Source organism: Petaurus breviceps, unplaced genomic scaffold (assembly GCF_028583685.1).
Source record: "Petaurus breviceps papuanus isolate PSGF00001 unplaced genomic scaffold, PetGlider_PUasm1.0 90383, whole genome shotgun sequence".
Lineage (NCBI taxonomy): Eukaryota > Metazoa > Chordata > Mammalia > Diprotodontia > Petauridae > Petaurus > Petaurus breviceps.
Window position 1 is genome coordinate 454916 of NW_027187234.1, and position 24400 is coordinate 479315.

General features: G+C 40.5%; 1 protein-coding gene across 3 annotated transcripts in view; it reads left to right on the top strand.

Moving 5' to 3' along the window:
• The window catches only part of NACC2 (NACC family member 2), a 118789-nt gene that overhangs the window by 41096 nt on the left and 53293 nt on the right, over window positions 1-24400 (top strand). For 2 of the 3 annotated variants that reach the window (XM_069108377.1, XM_069108379.1), the window contains exon 2: window positions 5616-5675. The exons of the other annotated variant lie outside the window; for it this stretch is intronic. The gene's annotated coding sequence lies outside the window, so the exon portion shown is untranslated. The remainder of the gene's footprint in view (window positions 1-5615; window positions 5676-24400) is intronic. 3 annotated transcript variants of the gene reach the window in all.

Below are 24400 nucleotides of genomic sequence, written 5' to 3' on the forward strand. Positions count from 1 at the left end.
TAAGTACTATTTGGGTTCCTTTAAGAATTTCAGGTATAACTTTGCCCATCATAAGGATGGGCATGTATTGTTTTGACTCGTATTCAGTTATTAACGATGATTTCCAGGAAGATTTTAGGAAGATTTCCATTCTTCATCCCCTTCAGGTGTGTGTGCTGGTGAACTATTAAGAGGGAACTGACCAGTGGGGCCTCTAGCTGAAATAATCCTAAAGCCTACAGTAATGAGTTGTCATTTTCTTCCAGAAAAATTTCTAATAATAATACCTTATGTATTAGGCAATAATGTACTTTGCTTTTCAAAATACACACACATACATACACCCCTCCATTATTTCACTGATTTTCATAATCACCCTTTGAGATAAGGGGCAGAGATTATTCCTACTTGATGGATGAGCAAATAAAGGTTCCAGTTTACACAAAAAGTATTGTAACAGAGCCAGAATTAGATCTTTGGCTGACTGACACTGTGTTGTGACTGACTTGGACTGGGGTTTGGCCTATAACTAGGGATTAAGAGGTTTGACTAAAGTTTGGCATGGGATTAGGGAGTATGATCTGGGGTTGAGGGTATGATTGGGTTTAGGGGAATAGATTGAATGACTTGAGTTAAAGGGCAATGATAAGTGACCAGGTAAGAAACCAAAGGTAAAGGTAATCAGACAGATTATTCTGCAAGAAAAATGACTCAAAATCATGACTAGAGCTGAGTTTGAATTCTACACTCCAGCCCTATTTAATCACATGGAGGAATCACAGTCTCTTTAGCTCTTGAGTTTTCACATCTGTAAAATGGTAATTACAATAGAATCTTAACCTCTTCTGTATCATTTGTGAACCAGCCAGTGCTTCTCAGACAAAACATTATATGAATGTGCTCACCATCAGGGAGGCTTGCCCTCTTTAGAGTTACTATTCAGGTTTTGTAATTGTCAAGAAAAATCCTCCACCATTACTGTAAATGGAAGCAATCAGATTTAAAACTATTCTTTTTCAACCAAGAGCCTATTATACCCTTTAATAATGTGGTAGCCCATCCAGTTGTTCATGATGATAATTGCTCACATTTACACGTGTTTTTCTCACAACCTTGCATGGTCTATGGTATGAGGATTAGTCATCCCCATTGAACAGATGACAAAAATGAGGCTCAGAGGAATCACATGATTTGTCCGTGAAGACTTTCAGGAGCCCAAAGGTAATCCTAGTTATCCTGATGCTAAACCTTGTTGATTGGCTGGTTTCAGAAAGTAAACTGATAAATGTGACAATTTAAGGTTTAGTTTATCCATGAGAGGAAGGAGATGGTTTCATGCTTGGATAATAAAGAACTCAATTGAGTTTGACTTTGGAAAAACCTTTTTGTTCTCTTTGAACATGTGTGTCTAATAATCTGGAAACTCCTAATGTCTGAAACCAAGAAGTGAAACTATCCTGTGAAGATGAGACTTTGAGGGAGTTGGGAAAACTGTCCAGCTTTTCCATTCCGATTCCCCTGCTGTGCAATTCTTTTCTCCTTTCTGCTTCATACTGAAGAGAAAGGCATCAGCAGTCAGACTGATGGAGAGCATCAGCCCAACCAGAGCCTCCTGTTCTCTTTGTAGTGATTCTACTTTCACACCTTCCTTGGGTTAGAGAAGGTAATTAAATGTTTTGGTTTAAGAGGATTCCTGCTGGGCAGTAGGCTGCAGGATGGAATAAAAGTAAGCAAACGATAGTAAATTGTGTCAGGAAAGTAATTTTGTCAACCACCCTGCTTAATTATATTAACAAGACCATGAAAGTGAAAGTAAGATTTGCTACAGATATCTTATTTCCCTAGTTGAATAGAGTTGACTGGTGTGAGTTTGGCTAAATTGTATTTTGGGATGGGGAAGTAATACATGTTGAAAGGGGTGGCCAGGTGGCTCAGCGAATAAGAGCACCGGCTCCAGTGTCAAGATGACCTGGGGATCAAATCCGGGTTCAGACACTCAGCACCATACCCAGAAATAACTGGCCGTGTAACCTTGAGCAAGTTACTTAACACTGATTGCTTAAAAAAAAAATACATGTTGAAAGGGGGATGATGAAGGTACCTAGGTAGAGGCTAGGGGTGAATGATGACTTCCAGAAATTTAGAAGCTGAGTTGGGGCTGACCTGTGGCCCTTCTTCAAGATGGTGGTTTTGCTGAAAAGCATTGTAGGGCTGAGGGATATTTCAGAGTGATAAATTATGAACAAATGTCATCACTAAAATCAGATCTTTGATGAAACTATCTGTAAAATGGGAAAAAAGCTAACTGTAGTACATTCCTCATGCTTATTGCCAGGCCCAGATGAGATAATGCCCATAAAGTCTTTTTCAAACTTTAAAAGACTGTAAATAAATGTCACTCATTATTATTGCTGTCATTTCCAAATCTTAAAGTTTATAGAACATTTTCTTCAAAACAACCCTGTGAAGTAGGTACTAGGAGGATTAGTGTTCCCTTGTTACCTATGAGGAGGTTTAATGACTTCCCCAGGATCACACTGCTCACAAGTGTCAGCCAGACAAAAACCTAGTTCTCTCTTGACTACAAGTTCAGGGATCTGTCTCTTGTACTAAACTGCCTCCTGTCCTTTTTACCCTCTTCCCCCAAACCCTTTCAGGATTTCCTGGGATCCATTTGTGTGGGAATCTGAGACTGAACTGGAGCCCAGTATTACACAACAGGACTGTCTTATCTTTGGGAAGGAAATAATAGGACCCTTGATCCTGGGAAAACAGCTAATTGCATCCTCTGTGATGTCTACAGTGGCTTTGAAAACCTCAAATTATTCCTTTCATTGTCTTTTGTTGTTGTTCTGGCCAACTAATGTGTTCCCTCTCTCAGGGGAAAATAGCATGTAAAGCTAGGGGGAGGGGGCAGGAACACCCAGATTTCTTAGCTGGATCTTAGTGGATTTCTTCACTTCCTGAAGGGGGAATGCAGGGTTCTTGAGGTTTACAGACCATTGCCAGAAGGGCTATTTGCTCATACAAAGTTCTCCATTGTAATAGGCAAAAAAATCAATTTGATTACTTCCATGTCAGCATGCATGTCTAATGGACTAGAAGTTATTGCAGCTATAAAACACACAGTATCATTCCTCTCTCTCCGAAATTTGACAGGATTAATATAGTCAGCATGAAATCTTAGTCATAAAGTCGACCATAAGTGATGGTAAAATTAGCTAATGAAATCGGCTGCTTATGGAAAACATCTTCTGTTTTTCCTTCTGAAGCGAAGGAAGAAAACACGCTGAGAGTTTGAAAATGTCCAGTGAAATGGTGCTAAGTCCTTTTTCCAATGTGCCTGTCTCAGCATCCTCCCAAAGAGGGGGAGAAGGGGAAATGAAGGGGAGGAAAGATATTTGGTGTTTTAAAACCCTGTGATGCATTGAGCAGCCTGGAGGACACTGGATTTCTGTAGCACAGTGGACCGTGTAGATTGATCCACAGAACAAGGCAGCAGCAGCGTATGAGCTCAGGCTAAATTCATTTTCAGCCAAAGGATGGTATTTCTAATCTGGACCTTTGTTAGATGTTTTGTTTTTCAAGTTAAGAGCTTCAGTGCAGCTGGCATACCCAAGTTGTGATGCTTAAAAAGCTTTTATTCCTCTGTTGTCCTTTCCCCTCTTTCCTTGACCTCTTCCTTGCCCTCTTCCTCTCCCCACCAGCATCTAATTGCCTGCAATACCTGGGAATGAAGGGCATGTTCCCCTGATGCATCTGAAAGGACCTCAGAGTTCAAAGGGAGGACAATACTTTACTATTCAGGCAAATGCTTTCTGGGAATGAGCATTGTTCCACTTAAAGTCCCAGAGTGGTTTTAGATGTTCCAGAATTGCTATTTCTTTCTTTATAAGGTTCAGGGTGTTGGGTTGAAAGTGTTGAGGATCAGGTAAGTGAAGATGCACAAACTAGTTAATTGTTGTTGCACATTAAAGTATAAACTTTTCTATTCCAATGCCAAAGGCCCCTCCATATTTGGGCCTTCCCAGCTGCAATGTTCTGTTATCCACCTACCTCTTCAGCCAGACTTTACTCCTTCCTGTCTCCTGCATATGCCATGCCAAATTCCCACCTCCAAACCCTTGATTATTTACTGCTGCATGAAATGTCCTTTCTTTTCCGTTTCCCTGGTCCATATTCTACTTGTTTTCAATCCTTGCCTCCTACCTGAATCCTTTTCTTTTTTACTTCCATCTACACTGGTCAGTTTTTCTTTTAAGTGTACTTGTGTCACTTATAGTCTATATTGTTCAGGTAACCTAGCCTTAGTTAGCGTTTAGTATTCCTGTGTGTCTTCCCACTTTTGACTACATGTTCTGAGAGGGACTTGGAGAATCCTTCATAGTAGACAGCACGGGCCTGATGACTATTCCAGAGACACTTATTCTAACTCTGGATTGGTTGACTGATTAATTTGCCCTAGTCAGTATTGTGTCTCATTTAACCTTAGCAATTCAAGGTTAAAAGGCAGTGTGGCTGGTGTAGCCTGGAAGACCTACTGTCATTACTTTAGAATTCTGTAATTTTTCTTTAATATTTGTTTTACCCTATTGCATGTAAAGACAATTTTTAACATTCTTTTTTTTAAAATTCCAAATATTTTCCTTTCTTCCTCACCTCCCCCCTTCCAGAGATGGTAAGCAGTTTTATATAGGCTAAATATTCTAAATTTGCAAATTAAACTACTCACTATAAAATGTATTTGTAATTCCAAAATCAATACTTGCTGTGCTTTCAGGTTGTTCATGGGGTCAGAGTCAGCCAATGCTTATGGTTTTTGTTCTTTTTCTTGGTGATTATACAGTACTCATGCTGTCTGGTGATCTTAAGCCCAAGAAGGACTTGGGTCTTAACTGAAAAAATAGTTAGATAAGCTTCTCTCAGGCTGGAGTTGTGGTGTTGTTGGCCCTGAGTTCAATGTTAATGAAATAACAATACATCAGATACATCCAGAAGAAAGAGGAGGAAATGTGAGTGAAAGAGGCTACTCAGGAAAGTGCTAAAGTAAATGTGACCTGAGGCTCTCAGGAACCCCTGGAGCAAATGTTCAGCATTTGCTAATTAGGGGTTGGGACAGCCATGAGGTACTTTTTGAGTTCTTTGTCTGACACACACTATGGTAGATAAGTCATTTAATCTTTCCCTGCTGTAGGCCAAAGGTGTTACACTCAAATAGAAATAGTTCTAAAAACCACCAGTTAAATCTGTTACATTTTAATTTACTTTGTTAAATATTTCCCGATTACATTTTAATCTGGATCAACCATTGCTGAGTTTTTGTGGCAGTAGTTTGATCACCTCTGCTCTAGACAATTCTTTAATTTTTTTTTTTGGAGTGGGAAGGCAAGGTAATTGGAGTTAAGTGACTTGCCCAAGGTCACACAGCTAGTAATGTGTCACGTGTCGGAGGCTGGATTTGAACTCATTTCCTCCTGACTCCAGGACTAGTGTTCTATTCACTTAAGACAACTCTTTTAAGACTGTAACTTGAAGGTACCCACATGTGTAGGTAGAGGGAGACCAGCAGTTCATTCCCTATATAAAGTGCATCATAAATCTAATCTCCCCCCTTTTTTTCCCTTTTTGTTCAATAGAAAGGATTGGGGGCAGTGGAAGAAGAGGAGAGAGGGAAACAAAAAAAGTCAGTCCAAGTGGTAAGTTCCCAAGTCATTCTGCATGATGTTGTGAAGCTAGACACTCGTCCTCAGCTCAGCATTTTTCCAACTTGTTTCCATGCTGAGTTTTCTCCTACCTCCCCCACTCCCAGTGATTCTCGTCTTCCAACCACAGCTTATTCCATGATATTGCCATGGAGCATTTTTTTTTAAATGAGCCAGCCCATCCCTCTTCTCATTGTAGTTCACATGACAGCATCATTCAGTGGATGAAACACCGGTATAGGAGACCTAGATTGTGGTTCCCGATCTGCTTTAGGTTCTCTGTGTGATCTCGGGTGTCTAGATGGATATAGAGCCCTAGACCCGGAGTTAGGAAGTCCTGAGCTCAGAGACAGCTGCAAGTATTTACTAACTCTGTGACCATGGGCAAGCCACTTAACTTCTGTTTGCCTCAGTTTAATCATCTGTAAAATGGGGTTAATAATAATAGCACCTACCTCTCAGGTTGTTGTGTGAATTACATGAGGTCACAGTTGTAAAGAGCTTAGCACAGTGCTTGGCACATAGTCAGTTCTATATAGATGTTAGTTACGATGATCATGACCATGATCCAGGTCACTTCCACTCTCTGGACCTGGGTTCATTCATCTTAGGACCATTCCGTCCATACCCCTGCCTTGTCCTTTCTCAGGTGAAGTCATTCCCGTGGTCTCACAGTAGATTAGCAGAAGAAACTTGTAGTGGTCCAAAATCTCTTCAAATCACATGCACAGGATGAGGTCAACAATACTTGCCTCACCAAGGTTAAGGTTGTTTGTTCCTTAACATATAACAAGCAAGAAAATAATGCATATGAAAGGAATTTGAAATTCTACTTTAGCTCACACTATTTTTTTTTTTGGAAGGGGGAGAATAGGGCATTTGGGGTTAATTGACTTGCCCAAGGTCACACAGCTAGTTTGTGGTGGGGGGGGCGGTGTCTGAGGCCCGATCTGAACCCAGGTCCTCCTGACTCCAGGGCCGGTGCTCTACTTACTGCACTACCTAGCTGCCCCTCACACTATTTTCTACACCCAGGATGCCCTCTGTCTTTTCCTTGACCTATTGAATTCCTACTCTTTTTTCTTTTTAAACAACTCAAATGCCATCTGTTTCATAAAGTCTTCTAATTGCCCACCTTAGTAGTAAGGTTCTTCCTCCTGGTAGTTCACATAGTATTTTGTATTTGATAGTGAATTCTCTTATCTGTTGTCTCATGCCTTTATCTGAATGAACTTCTGTGCAGGCAGGGATCGTGCCTTATTTAAGGTTCTTTCCTGCTCTAAAAAATCTATGTTCTAAACTTCATTTCTCACCCTATGCATGTCTCACCCTCTGCCACCATGCATGTATACCACAGGCACTTAATAAATGCTTGTTCTGTGGTGGATAAAGAGATATCAGATGATGTCTGCAAAGCTTCTACTTTCCTGTTGCCAACCTTAGCAAGCAGCTGTTTGTTATCCAAGTCTAACCCTCAAATTTTGTTGGATCATGTTATAGCTGAAGGTGGTAGTGGTGGTGCTCATTTCCTGTCACAGAAACATGTTTGTACAACTATCAAGGTGAGGTAGGTGAGATGTCTGACCTGATGCCCTTGAATTCATTGGACACAACTTCTAAGCTTGATTGTTGGGTCTTTTGGGAAGTGTGTGTGTGTGTGTGTGTGTGTGTGTGTATACCAGAATGTAGTGTTACATTAGGCCCCTTTGCTTTTGGGTATTTCCTTCATTCTCTATGGGCCCTGGGTTCTGTTCTGTTCTGTTTGTTTCTCTCCTCTCTTCCTCACTACTCTTAAACTAAGGTCAATAAAATGTGTTCCTTTCCATGCAAGTGTTTTCTTTAGAAGTCTCTTCATGCTGGTTGATAACATTTTCATCAGTAACTCACAGATCATGAGCAGTAGACTAGGTCACTTTAAGGTTTCTTCTAAATCATTAAGAGTCTATGGTTTTATGAACTTAGTTGTGAAGAGGCCTCTACTCTGTTCTCTCTATTTGGTCAAAATTTCATTGTCTTATTATCAACCTGTTCTTGATAATGGAAGATTTCATTTCAACCAGTAACTCAGTGGTTCAAGAACAGGTACTAAGGAGTTCATGATTCTCGCTCCCTCTTTTCTATAGCCACAAACTATTGGCTTTGACTGGTCACCCCCTAGGGTACATGGGAACAGTATATTAGGATAGACTCAGTAAACATGATTTCAGAATAGGTAGAAGTGACTGTAGAAATAATCTAGGCCTATCTTTTGATTTTACAAAGAGGTAACAGTGCAGTCACTTGCCCCAAAGTCACATAGCAAGTTACTAATAATCAGGAGTAGAGCCCAGATTTCCATCTTAGATGGGACAAAATGAACCATGTCCACCCACTCCCATGATGGAAATTAACGTAAAGACTGAACATCATAGTGACAACAAATCTAGAATACCGGCTTGTTATCAGAAGCCACGTTGAGCTCTCACAGCCTCAACCTGTGTAGTTAGCATGGAGCATGACCTTGGCCTCACCAAAATCATCCCTCTACATCCTTGACAAATGAAACCCTGCCTCATCCTGTGAATACATCCATCAACCAATCAATAAACATTCATTAAACTTCTATGTGCCAGGCACTGGGGATACAAAGGAAGGAAAAGACAGCTCTTGCCTTCAGAGAGCTTATAATCTAATAAGGGAGATTAAAGTGCAAACAAGTATTTGTATGTGTATGTATACACACAGATATACACATACATGTATACACATCCTAAATACAGAGTATACATATACATGTATACACATACACACATACATGCATACACATATCCCAAGTACAGGATAAATAGGAGACAATTAACAGGGAAGACTTCCCATAAAAGATGAGATTTTATTTGGTGCTTGAAGGAAGCCAGGAAGCAGAGATGAGAGGGAGGAAAAGCATTTCAGAGACCATGAACAGACAGATTAAATGCCTAGAGCTAGGAGGTGAAATATTTTGTTCGTGGAGCAGCTAGTTCACCAACATCACTGAAATGAAGAATGCATGGAGGAGGGGAATAAGATTTGGGAAGACTGGAAAAGTAGGAGGGGGCTAGGTTATGAAGGGCTTTGAATGCCAAGCAAAACATTTTGTATTTGATCATGGAGGCAATAGGAAGCCAATGGAGTTTTTTAGGTAGGGGAGTCATGTGATCAAATCTGCATTGGGAAAATTACTTTGGTGGTTAAAAAGAGGACAGTTTGGAGTGTAGAGAGTTATAGCTGTCAGGCCCCTCTATTGCAACAGTAGACATGAGGGCTTGAACAAAAGTGGTGGTAGTACTGGAGGAGAGAAGGGTGTGTCTCTGAGGGGTGCTGTGAAGGTGAAATTGACAGGTCTTGGAAACAGAATGGAAAATGGAGGTGAGAGATAGTCAGATTTCTGAACCTCAGGAATTGGGAGGATGGTGTTGCCTTGGAAGGGTTTAGGATAGTAAGTTCTGTTTTTTGTTATTTAAGCTGTTTAATGAATATCCTTTTTGAGATATATGAAAGGCAGTTGGAGATTTGAGACCTGAGGTCAGCAGAGAATTTGGGGCAAGATCAATAGATCAGAGAATCATCAGCATTGAGATAGTAATTAAATATGTGTATTTTTAAAGCTTCCCCTGTCTTTGATACAAAGCACTTTCTAGGTCTCAGAAGCTCCTGATACGTCCTCCTTGTATCTTCTTCTGGCTAAATTTTTTTAAAGGGAGCTTTTGAAATAATTGTCACTGAAAGGGGAATTGTATAGAGTGGTCGTCTTAAAGCACTAGTAACTTTGATTACAATCACTAATTTCTGTGAAATTTGAGGTGGGAATTATCTCAGTGATGACAGTACCATCGTCCTCTTAATCATTCCCTGCACACTTTATTAAAGGTACTGGGACCCGTAAATGTAGCTCCTCATTTAGGAGCTATGCAGAATCAAAATACAAATGGCCTCCAAAGCTATTTTGGTCCATAAAGTTAGCAGGACATTTTAAAGTATGTCTAAATATGTAGCTCTGCTTGACTGTAACTGTTCCAAAGAACCCATTTATTTCAAAATGTCAGTTCCCATCTACTGCCGGGAGAATTTTTCCCCTTTATAATTTTTTTTTTTGGAGCTGCTTAAGTGCTCATTCCACCTCCCTGCCCCCCCCCCCCCCCCCCCCCCCCCAATGGTTTCTAAGAAAGAAAGGAATATAACTTCCATGTTGGCCCAACTGTCAGCCCTGACATTTTGGTACATGTCCTTCCTCTGCTGTATGTCCCCAGCATCTTCCCCTGTCATGATCATTGGGAATCTCCATAGAAGCCAGTGACTTCTAAAAAAAAAATGTATTCCTCTTCTAGGTTACTAATGGAGCTCAAGATAAACATGACTGTGGGGTGTGTTTGCTTTGTCAGTCTGCCCAAGATCCAGTGTTATCTTGGGTGTTGGTTATCTGCAGTTAGGGACTTGCAGGCACACAGCTTCTGCTGTGGTGTTGAGCTTGGACCCCTTTCTCTGGGAGCCCAATATTGGGTTTCTTTGCATGATACATGATTATACATTTTCTTGGTGTAGCTATTTGTGATCCTTGACCCTGGACTCTGAAGCTTTCTAAATGTTAAAAGCATATTCCAGGCCCCATCAGTTAATGCATAGCAAACTAAGTGGGGTTATCCCCAGGCAGAAGAAGCCTGCATTTCTCTCCTAAAGAACAAGAAATGCTATCAGGTCTAGCCATACTTAAGTTTAATTCTTAAACTGATAGTGATTTTTAAGACTTTTAATATTAAATAAATAGGCTTTTAATATTCTTTGAAGAGAAACAATAAATTTGATGTATGCACAATAAAAAAACCATAGACCATTCTTCACACATGGGCTCTTAAGCTGTCTCCATCAGAGGTGATGGGCTTCATTGAATTATGCATTCTGTTTCACCTGGTTCTCCTTGTGTCCAAGTCAACAAATAAAGTGAATAAGTATTTATTAAACACATACCATACACTAGACACTGTGTGAAGCACTAGAAACACAAAGAAAGGTTAAAAAAAAAAAAGCCAGCCTTGCTTATAAGATCCTCATGGTGGGGAACAACGTGCAAACTTCTATGTACAAACAAGATACACACAAGATAAAGTGTAGGCAACCTCAGGGAAGGCACGAAGATTAAGAAGGATTGAGTCTTGTAGACAGTGTGACTGTACCTGTGAATAAGAGCAGAGATGAGGAGAGAGAGAGTTCAGGCATGGGGGACTGTCAGTGAAAATGCTTGGAGTCTGGAGTGTGCAAGGAACAGCAGTGAGGCTAGTATCAGTGGCTTGTAAGAGTATGTGGAGAGGTTTGAGGCATGGGAGTGTATAAAATGTAAGAATACTGGAAAGGTGGGGTAGGGTCAGGTAAATGAAAGATTTTAAAAGCTAAACAGGATTTTATATTTGATTCTGGAGGCAGTAGGGAGTTACTGGAGTTTCCTCAATAGAGGAGTGACACAGTTGAGACCTGTACTTTAGGAAGATCCAGACTGACAACATAATTGGACAATTTGACTGATGTTAGGTACTCTGGTTGGGAAAGACAAATGCAAAAACTTTTAGCACAGGGTATCACTAAGAGATATTAAAAAGCTTTATTGCTATCTATTTATTATATTAATGAACTCTCTCCTTAAATGTTAAGTCTACAGCTACAGATGACCCAAATATCTTTCATAGGAGAAATGCAGGTTTTGTATGAACTCCTTCTTTGTCAGTAGGTATGAAGGTAACAGTCAGTTCAACAAATTAAAACACCGACTATGCAAGACACTGGGGATATAAACATTTTTCTAAAGGACATTGATCATTTTGATCTGATTTTTTTTTTATGTCAATCCTCATGAAGTCCAATCAATGTCAGGAAATAACATCTGTTGGCTTTATTTTTTTGGAGAGGGGAGGGCAGGGCATTTGGGGTTAAGTGACTTGCCCAAGGTCACTCAGCTATTAAGTGCTAAGTGTCTGAGGACAGATTTGAACTCATGTCCTCCTGACTCCAGGCCAGTGCTTTATTCACTGTGCCACCTAACTGCCCCTATTGGCTTATTTTTAATGTTAGACCAAAAAGGTAGGAAAGAGAAGACCTTCATTTAAGCACTCAGCTAATGCTTATAAAGTTCCTCCCATCTTAATTTTACTACCCTTTGATTTAATATAGTAAAATATGTACAGATTACTAGTATGCACTTCATACTATTCTAGTCACTATTACAGTTAAGGAGATTGAAATGGAAGACATAATCTCTACCCTCAAGGAACTTATAGTCCAGGTGTGGGAGGAAAGAAGATGTATCCATGAGAAAGACAAATTATATAATAATACTTGGTCAGATACAATAAAAAGTTTGAATATCACTAAGTGCCAAAATGTAAGAAGACAGAGGGGTTTTAGGAGAACTTGAGTAAAAGATTGGAGTGGTTTTAGAAGACTCTGGGAGCCCAAGCAACAGGGCCAAGAGAAAACATCACAGAGGAGCCTTCAAGAGCCAAAATGTCCTGGCAATGTACTTGCTAGGTGCAGTGAGGAGATTGGGGTGACTGGATGAGAAGGTGAATATAGAGGTGATTGGAGAATTGACAACGGCCCAGGCCATGGTACTTGTTGAGGAGTGTGACCCTCATGCTGCAGTCAAAAAAATGCCATTCAAGGTTCTTGAGCATGCAGATAGTATATAGAAAGTTATTTTGGCAGTGTTGGCATGGCCGGCATGCCCAGGTTTCTTGTATAGCAGATCCTTTGCTTAAGGACCAGTGAAAACTTGCCCCTGCCAAGCCCAGAAAAGTCCCTGATTTGAATAGATAGGAATTTGAAGCTGGAGAGCAGTATGCAAAGATTGTAGGAGAATTGATGGTAAAAAAGAGGAACACAGCACAAAGCAGCAGAAGAATGTCAGAGCTGGATGGCTCCTTGGAACCCAGCATGTTAGAGCATTGAATATAGAATGATAGGATAAGGAGGAGACATTCAAAGCCATCAATTCCAGTCTCTCATTTTGACAGATGAGAAACCTGAGTTGGGACAGTGACTTGCCTAAGGTCATATATGCTTGTATGGGGCAGAGCCCAGTCTAAAACAGAATCTCAGAGACCATTTAATGAATCTGGGTCTCACTGCAGCACTGCCAATAAGTGGTCATCCAGTCTGTTTGAAAACCTCCAGTGAGGTGAACATTTCTACTTCAGGGGAATTTCCTGTGGAAGTTCCCCAACATTGTTCCTTGTTCTGCCCTGTGGACCCCCAAAAGAACAAGTCTCCTTAATTAATGTGTCTTACTCATGATAAGATGGCATTTTAAAATACTTGAACAAGGTTTTTGTGTAATTCCCTGTATTATCTTTTCCAGGTCAGATAGAGCCATATTTTCTTTTTTTTTGTTTGTTTTTTGTTTGTATGTTTTTTGGAGGGCAACTCCTTCCTGACTCCAGGGCCAGTGCTCCATTCACTTCGCCACCTAGCCTGCCCCACCATATTTTCTTCCTCAAGTAATCCTCTTGTGTCATGGTTTCTAGTTCCTGTTCCCTCTCCCCATGGTAGCTGACCTCTGCTGAATAGGTTTTAGATTGTCAGATTCTTTTTTTTTTTTGAGGGGAAGAGAAGGCATTTGAGGTCGCACTTGAACTCAGGGTCCTCCTGACTCCAGGTCTGGTTCTCTATTCACTGTACCACCTAGCTGCCCCCAGAGTTCTTTCTAAAGGGCATTTAGGGGTCGGCTAGGTGGCACAGTGAATAGAGCACCAGCCATGGAGTCAGGAGGACCTGACTTCAAATTTGGCCTCAGGCACTTACTAGCCTTGTGATCTTAGGTAAGCCACTTAACCCCAATTGCCCTGCCTTCCCCCCTCCAAAAAAAAAAGCAAAAAAATAAAAATAAAGGGCATTTAGAAGTGGACTGAAGATAATAATAGACCATCACCTCCTTCCTTCTGGATTATGCCTGTTTTAATATCATTCAGTATTGCATTGCTTTATCCTGCCACAATATTACACAAGTCTTGTCTTCCAGTTCTTTATTCTTTTCACTTTGTCTCACAAAGTAGCTTGGCTGTGTGAACCATGAGGCTAGGCTGAAGGAGCCTCAACCCTCAGTCAACATTTAATAATAAAAGCTACTGATTATTCACATCTGATTCACCCTTAGGAAATATCCTAGTCCGGTCTGGCTTCTCTCTAGTAGGCAGCTTCCGGACCCCTCCCCCCCACTCTCAGTGGGTGTGTGCACAAGGAATGCAGACTCATTTTAATATTAGACTGAGCCAGACGCAATTAGCAAGGTAAATTGGCTGCTGCTGCTAGAGAAAAAATTAAAAATCATAATGCAAACCAATGCAAGTTGAAATGTTTTTTTGGGGGTGAACCACACCATGATTTCCTAAGGTTTGTAAGAGGGATTTTAAATATATTGTTTTAAGTACTATTTTTTTTTAAACCCCCAAGTTCATTGTGCATGGCAAAATGTTTTCCTAGAAGGGATCACAGGGGTCAGTGTTGTCCATTCATTTCTTTGCCCTGAAGCTGCATTGTGTCTCCGAGCTTCTAGACTTGACATTGTCACTGACTTGGATCAGGGATTGGGGAGCAATGGAAAGGATGGCAGCAGGAATGATGACTTAAAAGCCAGGGCTATAACCTTGGCTGGCAACATATTTCTTTGAGGAAATCCAATTTATAGGGAGCTGAGAGTACTCACAACATGTAGTAGGTGTTAGCACCTAGTTAGCAAGAATTAGTCAAGTTAAAAAGCCATCAGATGGCCTATTTCCTCCCTTTTCTCTCTCCCCTCCCCATGTACCCCAGTTCCTTCTTCCTAGGCAGACTGATCTGCTTTCCACTTTCAGCATCTTTAAGGTGTTAATACTGGCAGTGAGCATTTGTTACCATTTACCCAGGCCCAGCTCGAGATACCCCCACTTAGAAAAGTTGCTAGGTATGTGTCTACTTAAAGCTTTGCCTGCTAGCAAACCTACTAGATAGATTTGACAGAGCTGGTATAAGTCAAATTAAGAAGGAAAAAAATTACCATTAGCATCAGTCTCCTATATACCACATAGCTCATTATTGCTTACTCTGAATAATTTCTTCACTACCTTACAGAACTTTGGAATTTTATTTGCTGAGTATAAAATATGCAGAAATGCATGAATAGTCTTAAGGCTCAGTACCTTAAACTAATATAGTATGAGCCTTTTTTCTCTTATTTTTTTTTTGAAAAACCATGATTGAAGTCAAATTAACATATTTACCTTCAGTGCTCCCTTGGGGAGCATTAGGGAATTCAAGAGGTGAATCAGAGTCGGTACTTTGGTTCACCAGAGCTGAGGCAGGATTTCATTTCTCAATAAGTAACTAAGCAAACACTCGACTCCCTTTTGATTTAAGGATCCATTTTCCTTTCCAGGGAAGTCTTTAGATGCTCCTCAACAGATGGCAGTACTATCTTGGTCCCCAGGTTCCCATCGCTGCTGGCAGGGCTGAGCTCCTAGGGAATTTCTCAGTGCTGTTTTAGCCAAATGTGGGGAAATAATCTTTAAAAGAGCATAACTTCTCAAGACCAAATCTCACAGGGTAACAGTATTGGCTTTTGTTCTCATGGTGGTTACAGCTTCTCTCCTAAATCATCAGTAGTCACATAGAAGAAATGAATGTTGCTTTAAAATTAGGGGTTCGTGGGACAGGAGAGCATTTGAAATGTCCCCTGGAGGTCAGAACTCCCAGGTTATGCCGGTTCAGGTTTACATTTTTTTTTTTTTATTTAAGCAATCAGGGTTAAGTAACTTGCTCAAGGTTACACGGCCAGTTATTTCTGGGTGGGGTGCTGAGTGTCTGAGCCCGGGATTCCAGGGATATCTCCAGGTCGTCCCAACACTGGAACCAGTGCTCTTACTCGCTGAGCCACCTGGCCGCCCCAGGTTTACATTTCTGAGCCACTGAGGACCTTTATTATTATTTTCATAATTATTATTGTCATTTATTTGCTAGCAGTTATGTAGTGCTTTAAGACTTGCAAAATATTTCACAAATATTGTCGTATTTTAATTTGCTAGCAACTTTGGAAGGTAGGCGTTATAATCCCCAATTTACAGAAGTCGAGGCAGGCAAATTAAGGTACTTGTCTAGGGTCACAGTGCTCCAAGACAAGATATATAACTAATAAAGAAATAATAAGGAAATGTAATGACCTTGATAATGTCATAAAACTCAAAATCTTGCTACACTTAGTCTCAAGCAGAGTAGAATCAGGAATTCTCCTGATGGTTTTGTGGTGTGTAGAGTACACTAGATCCTCAAGGATTTTGTCACAAAAATTTAGCCTTCTAAGAGCTGCTTTAGCCTTTCAACAGGTATGCATTGGTTGGAACTCACAAAAACAAACCTTTGCAAAATTATGGATGTCTATTTAAGGAAAAGTTGTGTCAAAGATCTCATGGGATGGTTGAACCCAAGAAGATTAGTTGGCAGAAGATTTGTTGAACTTCCCTCTCACCATTCTGAGTGTTGGCCCCTAACTTTCTATTTGTGGTGGCAACAGCAGTACTGAGGAGGAAATCCCTATTTATTTTCTTAGTCTTTAAGACTCTTCTCTCAACCTGTATAAAAGCAGTCCTGTACCACCTAGCTCTGAAAGTTTGGAAAGTGTATACCAGTTCTTGATATAATTACCAACATTTTTTATATACCATTTTAAGGTTATTTCATTTGATCCTCCCTACAACACTGGGAGGCAGATGGAATTATTTCCATTTCAAAGATAAGGAAACAAGCTTATAGAAGTTAAGTGACTTGCACAGGGGTCACACAGCTAATGTCTGAAGCAGGATTTGATCTTGGGTCTCCCCACATTCACTCTATGGATTGTACCTTCCAAGCTGCTATATGGTTATGAAGCTATGAGTGCCTTTGAACCAGTACAAGAGAATCCTGTGAAGACTATTTCATTTCTTCCTCTACATTAAACAATAAGGTATTTGGACAAAAAAGATCACCAAGAGGTTGAGGCCTTGGATGGCAACCAGAATGGACCAAAGGAGCAATTCCAGGCTACTTCACCTTTTCCTCCAAATGCTAGATAGCTCATTTTCTCCAATCTTTGGAAATAGGCTCCAACAAGTATTCCTTTGTGTTTCTCTTGAAAGAGTTTTAGAGGTGGAGATAGAAAATCTAGCTTCTAATCAGGTCTCCAACACATAAGTTTTATGCCTATAAAATTAAGTTATTTCTTCTTCCCTTGCCACAGCTTCCCCACTGGCAAAAATGGACCTAATACTATCTAAATCATAGGATGATTTGCAACCTTTTGAAAGCCCTCTAGAAATAAGAGGTGTGGCTTCTTAAGAGAGGGAGGGGCTATCGGGGTTGATGAGTGGGGAAAGATTACTATGTGAACACAATAGTTGAGTGCTGCTGGCTCTATGCCTCACGAGTATTTTAGAGGCTACTAAGTTGATGCAAAATTTCCTGAATTTCACAATGACAGTGGTTTTAGCTATAACTGGTCACGAAAACCATGCATTGCTTCGTATTTTCTCTGTCCCTTTTTGCCTGTTCTTTTAGTGCCTTTAAAGGGACAGCAAAACCTTTAAAAATTTTTCTTCTGGTTTTTGAAGAGCTGGAAGGTCCCAAAGTTTTGCATTGCCACCTCCTACACAAACCTCCCCAGAAGCAAGCTGTTAGCATCTCCAACTGTTCATTCATGTGTGGCCTCAGAAATACAGGCGTCACTGAAGCCCTTCCCCTGTCATCCCTTTTTGAACAGTCTTAGCAAGTCATAGACATCTTCCTGGTTGTTATTATTCTTCCCTTAAGGATGCACATGCTCTTCCAGATTAAGCTGGAAGGCACCTTGTAGGTCATGTAGAGCAACCACCTCATTTTCTTAGTGAAGAAACCAAGACCCAGAAAAGTTAAATAATTCACCTCAGCTCATACAGGTAGTCAGTAGCAGAATCAGGATCTAACTGAAGTCTCTCCCATTATTACGACAATACCTATTTTTTGTGGTAAGATGGGGTGCCCCAGAAGGAGAATCAGAGAGGTTAGAGAATGTTTTACTTTTCTTGTTAGTGAACTAAAAGAATTGCAGACTTGTCCTTTAGCATAGAAAAATTATCGATTGACTTGTTTTCTGTCTGAAAGTATATGTTGCTTTGGTTTTTTGTTTTTGCTTTTTTTTTGGAGGGCAATTGGGTTTAAGTAACTTGCCCAAGGTCACATGGCTGGGTTTTTTTGTTTGTATGGGTTAAGTGTCTGAGACCAGATCAGAACTCAGGTCCTCCTGACTCCAGGGCCAGCATTCTACTCACCGCACCACCACCACTCACTGCACCACTACATGCACTGAAAGTATATGTTTTTTATAGTGAATATTTAGAAGTTATTTCTCTTTGTTTGCCAAAGACTTAAAAAGGTGACAGGAAAAACTAGAGTAATTATCTAGACAAGAACGCCATTAAATTGTAGAGAGGTTTAGTTCAGTCTAGCAAAAGGTGTGTGTTCTCTCTGTTCTGGTGATCTGTTCTGACTAGCTTTGCCATTCATTTGCATGGGGGTGTGGAGCTGGAGAATCCTGAGATTTCAATTCCTTGGTTTAAATTGTAAAAAAAAAAAAAAGAAGTTTTAAAAGGCTCTTATGTAGCACAGTGATTACTGGTCTTACAGTCAGATAGACGTGAGTTCAAAGAAAGCCTTAGAAACTAGCTGAGTGACCCTAGGCAAGTCATTTAACCTCATTGTGACTCAGTTTCCTCAACTGTAAAATGGGAATAATAATAATCCCTATCATAGGGTTTTTGTTAGGGTTGAGTAAGATTGTAATTGTAAAGCACTTAAACACAGTACCTGGAAAATAATAGACACTGAATAAATTCTTTCCTTCTTCCTTACAATGTAGGGAAGAGCTGTCCTTTTTTAAGGGCCTTCAGTCCCCTGTGCAAGGTAGGTCCACCCTAAAGTGTACTGTCTTGGTATCATGTTTGATTCTTTGTAACATCACTTTGGTAAAACCTCTACAGTCTGGAACCACCCAGTGTATCTTACTTCCCCATACACCTTAATTTCCAGTATGTCCCCCTTGATCAAGCAAGACCCATCTCCCGACTACCTCACCTCACTTTCCACCCCACCTCCACTTATAGATATAGGCTCTGTGTGTGTGTGTGTGTGTGTGTGTGTGTGTGTGTGTGTGTGTGTGTGTAGAAAGGAAGACAGCTTTAGAAACTGTCTGAGTGACTCTAGGAGTGAAAACAGTATTCTTTTTGTTTATTATTTTTGTCCCTGCTTTACACCCTACTTTTAATCCAGGGAAATTTGATGTAAGGTGTGTCCACCTTTGACCCCTTCCAAATAGGCTGTGGTTATTGAAACATCAGAAGGATTTGGCTATCAATCTGGTTCTACTTTTAGGGCCTTGGGGGTTCCTAGGATAACTCTGAAATGCTCTAGGTGTTTTTGCTAGAACCAATGCTGCCATCTTAGCCCCTTGCACCTTGGTTCATCTTGCTGAGGACTGGTGCTGTTTAAATTGCCAATGAGATTTGAACATTTAATGTTTTTCAAAGACCAGCATAAAAACACACACCATCAAAAACGTCCCCTTTTCTCTCTCCCTTCTTCCTTCCCTCCCTAAATATAATAGCAAATATAGATAGTTGTTGTAAATTCCCCGTTCTGTTTGCCAGTGGCTTACCAGTAGTTGGTAAAAAAGCCGTCTAATGCCATACTCATCACTCTGAAAACAGTCCTAACCTTTCAATCTTAGGTTCCTTCAAGCCATGGATTCCTGATTAATTTCTAGCTAGACCCATTTCCTAACTGCCTTCCCCCCTTCTCACCACTTAAGCATTAGCCCAGCAGGGTTATATTATAGATGAAATTCTCCCCACCTTAATTTTTGTTGCAACTGTAATAGTATTTGAAGTATATGCATACATATGAAAGGGTAAGAATAATTTAGTGATTTGGACAAAAACTGCCCCTATCCTTATCTTCTGCTTCCTTTTCTCTGTTTCTGGGAAGCACTGGAAAGAGTACTAGCTTGGGACTTGTTAGAGTCAACATCCATATAGTATACGTAGTGGGATCATTCCTATTCCTTATTATGTGTGTGACCTTGGGTGAATTCCTAACTACTCTGGCTTCCATTTCCATATCTATAAAATACAGGGTTTGGATTGGAGAACTATACTGTGTAGTATCTTATGTTACTCATACACTGTATCCCAAGGGAGGCTGTATAGAATTTTCTTTTTTTTTTTTTTCTAAGAGCAATTGGGGTTGACTTGCCCAAGGTCACATGGTTAGTTTTGTGTTATGTGTCTGAGGCCAGACTCAGGTCCTCCTGGCTCCAGGCCCATTCATTGCACCACCTAGCCACCCTTAGAATTTTCTAGAGAAGAGACAACCCTCAAAAGCCTCTTAGAATCATAGAACCCAAAGGCTGAAAGGAACCTTGGCCCAGACAAAGTTGAGGATGGAATATTAGTGCTCAGACAGACCATCTAGTAGAATCTCCATTACATGTCTATAACCCATTTAGAGCTAGGAAGGAAGGACCTCAGTAGTTATGGAGTCCAGTAGTTTTGACAAATTACGTTTTTTGTGTAAAATTAGTAATTTCTATAAACATGAGGAAAATGAAACTCAGAAAGTTTTAAGTGACTTGTCCATAATAACTGATTTAAGTCTTCAGTTATTAATTATAACTTAAAGTTAGAAGAGTTTGAATTTGAACCCAAGTCACAGGTAGACTTGAGTTGGACGTTTTGTGGTGCAATAAATAGAATGAACATTGGCTTGAAATTCTTTAAATCCTGCTTTTTGTTCTGATTGGATCTCTAGCTCACTATGTAACGGGGGAGGGGGGGTGGCAGCAAATGACAAAATAACAAAAATGAAGATGACTAATTTCTCTTTTTAATGTTTACGAGGCATGTTCCTTATAACAACCCTGTGAGATAGGCAATAAAATAATCATCTACATTTTACGGATGAACAAACAGAGGCATGAAGCTATGACAGGCCTTATTCAAGATTGCATGGGGATTGTAAGTAATGGAATTAAGAATTTTGAATCCAGGCCTTCTGATTTGAAGTCCAGTGTTCTTTTCTAGTACACAAATACCAGACTTATCATCTATGGACAACCTCATATTTTGCCTCTTTAATATGAAGGAATCAAAATGGACAAGCTCTAAGGGCCTTTCTATCCAGAAAGTGTTAACATTCCATGGTCTTATGACTGGGTGCATCTCAAGGGAATTATTAATCCAAATAAGTTTTCCCTGTAATTAAAACCAAATGTTAAAAAGTTTATGGCAGGGGTGGCCAGGCAGCACAACGAGTAAGAGTGCTGGCCCCAGTGTCAGGATGACCTGGGGATCGAATCCGGGCTCAGATACTTAGCACCACATCCAGAAATAACTGGCCATGTAACCTTGAGCAAGATACTTAACCCCAATTGCTTAAAAAAAAAAAGTTTATGGCATTTAACGTTGTCTGGTTTTATTTTAGCAAACATTTAGGATTTCATAAAGGTTTCATAAGTGCCATATACATGACTATTGAGTGCTGTGTAGACTCTGTAACTCATGTAGACTCTGATGTCGAGTTCATTTTGTATTTTGGGTAATTTTGCAGATCTAGGAATTAAGCTGCCTTTGTTTTCTTCTGAAACATCAGAAAAGTTTGACCTCTGAGAAATCCTTTGATGTTATTAACCAGAAAGCTTTAAAATTGTCTAGCTGAAGGGATTTTTTTCCTTAGTGCTTTTCTCCCCTTTCGTTTCTCTCATAACTGACCTGTCTTGCTTTTTAAACTTGCAGCCACCTAGAAGGACCTCTCTTATCTTCATGGTTAGGTTTCATCAATCTGCTCCTTACAAACCATAGGAGCAAAGCCATTCCCCCTTCTTAGTCCTCAGTTGTTTCTTACCTTCTTTTGAAAGTCACCCCTGCCTTGTTCACTCTGAGCTCAGGGCCCCATCTCCTCTACCAGCTTATTGTCCCTCACTGCCTCTGGTTATAGTTATTCTTCCTTTTTCTCACAGATGCTGCTTTCTGAGTCACTTGGACCTGAATGGGAGTGTTTAACTTGGAGAAAAGCCTTATTTTTTTGAGAGGGAGTACAGAATATCTGTCTTCAGGTATTTGAAGGGCTTTCATTATTAGGAAGAGGGATTAGATGTGTTCACTTTGGCTTCAGAAGGCAGAATTAGCAGCAGTGAGTGAAAGTTTGAGAGGTAGATTCAAGCTTGATAGAAGGAAAACCTTCAGAATATTAGAACAAAGCAAAAGTGGGATGGGATGCTTTGGAGTAGTTGGGGTTGAGTTTCCTCATCTTTCTCTGTCTCTCTCTGAATCATTTGATCTCTTCAAGCCAAGACTTGATAACTTCTTTTCATGGATTCTAGATGAGATTCTTGTTTGGTATGAATGAAATGGTCTACTTAACCTCCGAGATGCTCTTCTCACTGAGATTTTGAAAAATGTAATTGCTTCTACCATTCCTTTGGCATTGAGTATCCCCAGCTCTTGTATTCCCGGTTTTCTCTCCTATGTCTCTTCATCTTTTGTTATTGTTCAGTCCTGTCCGACTTTTTTTTAACCCCAGTTGGGGTTCTCTTTGCAAAGATACTGGAGTGTTTTGTCAATTGCTTCTCTAGCTCATTTTAGAGGTGAGGAGACTGAGTTAAATAGGGTTATGTGACTTACCCCAGGTCCTACAGCTAGGAAGTATCTGAGGGCAGATTTGAACTTTTGTCTTCCTGACCCTGGGTCTACAGTCCTACCCCCTCTACTACCTAGCTGTCCGGTTAGAGATTTACTTGAGGTCAGATCCTACATTTTGTCCATCTATATGTCCCAGCATATAGTATATATATGCTATAGCATATATATTACAGTAGTGTATTCCTCATAGTAGATGTTAGTTAGTTTATTCATTTCCCTCTTTGCAAAGCTTAACCTGTCTTTCTGGGACTAATCTAGGACATGGCTTAGGAGACAAGGAGTTGCTCTGGGTGTCTCCTCAGAACTGGAAAAGTATGAGGTTTCTTTACTGTGTATGTGTATATATCCACCTTCACAAGTAGGGTGAGGTAAAGAATAGCTTACCTTGTCTTGAGACTAAAAGTGCCATTTATCCTTTTAAGAGCCCAGAATCATCACACGTTGTACAAAGAGCAAGAGAAATAAGAATAGATCACTGACTGCTATGTGGAAGAATGATGTCCCCCTAACCATGTTAAAGGCCTACTTGGTACAAGCACATTTTACCCGTCTCCTGATGCTGTTAATAATATGCATTCAAGAGCCATAAAATTTTTGTATTTGTATTTACGTCTTTATTTTTCATATTGGTAATTACCTTTTATGGTCTTTGGCTCAAATGCAGGCCCTGATTCCCAGCCTGTCTGCATGCATACAGTCAGTACTTGTAATCCAGAAGTGAATCAAAGCAACTTTTTTCTTTTAAAAAAAAAAAAGAAAAAGAAAAAAAAATCCTTTTACAAAACAAGATTCTCTCCGTGTTGCAAAAGAGCTTTGGGGAAATCTGGGTTTTGTGGTTAAGAATCTTACACTGAAGCACAAGGAAAATTATGTGTAGCTTTTATTTGGCCCAAAGGATTCTTACTACATTATCCGTATTTCCTTTAATTTGTGGGATTTCTAGTAAATGGGCTTAAAAATAGGTCTGGGCAAGATGCCAGGGTACATACGGACAGCAGAAAAAGCCCTGCATTTCCCCGGAGCAGTTTGCTTTCACTTGGCCTTAAATGCAGATTATATTAACCAGAGTTGGGGTACAGGGAGCAAGCCCACCTTGTCTCTGCAGCCCCCAGGAGGGAAGTGTGATTCCAGGTCAGTTCTTCCTGACAGCTCCTAAAGTTAGAGAGGACGAGCAGCTGCCAGAAACTTGCTTCTGTTCTGGATAAAACGGAGCCGATTTTTAATCTTTGCTGCAATGAGAAGGGGGTGGGGGGAAGATGGTGAGAGTGGGGAGAGTAGGAAAGCAAATGGAGGATGTTGTGGGCTGAACAATGTGCAGTTAGTCCTTGTGGCCACCGGGCTTATGAGGTCTGGGGGTCTGGAATTGCTGCTTCAGAAGGAAAGCTGGTGAGAGTAATACAGTGAAATGATGATTATTTCTCTGTCTCTGTGGCCAAGCTGTAGGCTGGCTCAGCCCACTGCATGATCTCTCCCTGGTGATCTGGCCAGAAGGCATCACCATTGCTGTCCTTCTAGTGATAAGTTTAGTGATAAGTTAGTTTACTTGGTCCTAATTTCATTCTTGGAACCCTGGCAAAGTTGAGGCCTGAAAAGGATGTGGTAAACACATGGTGGGGTGTGGAGTGGGGGTGGGCCTGAATAGGGGAGTCAATGATTACAAGAAGAAAATGGTCAAAAGTGGGTCCTAATAGTAAGCCTGATTCTTTTTTTTGGGAGGGGGGCAGGGGGGCGTCCTACTACTAGCCAGTAGGAACATACTGCTTCCCTGGGATCAGGAAGAAAGAATTTGCTGACATTTTGAGGTTTCCTCATATCTAAGAAGCTCAGCAATTCTGAGCTTGACATAGGTCATTTCGGTCCCTTTCTTATTTCCCGAATGGCCCCCTCTTCACCCCATTTGGCAGGATGGCCATGTTAGCCATATTGTTGGCAAACCAAATCCCCATCCCCATCCCATCTTAGGCTCTAAAAAAGGGTGGTTGT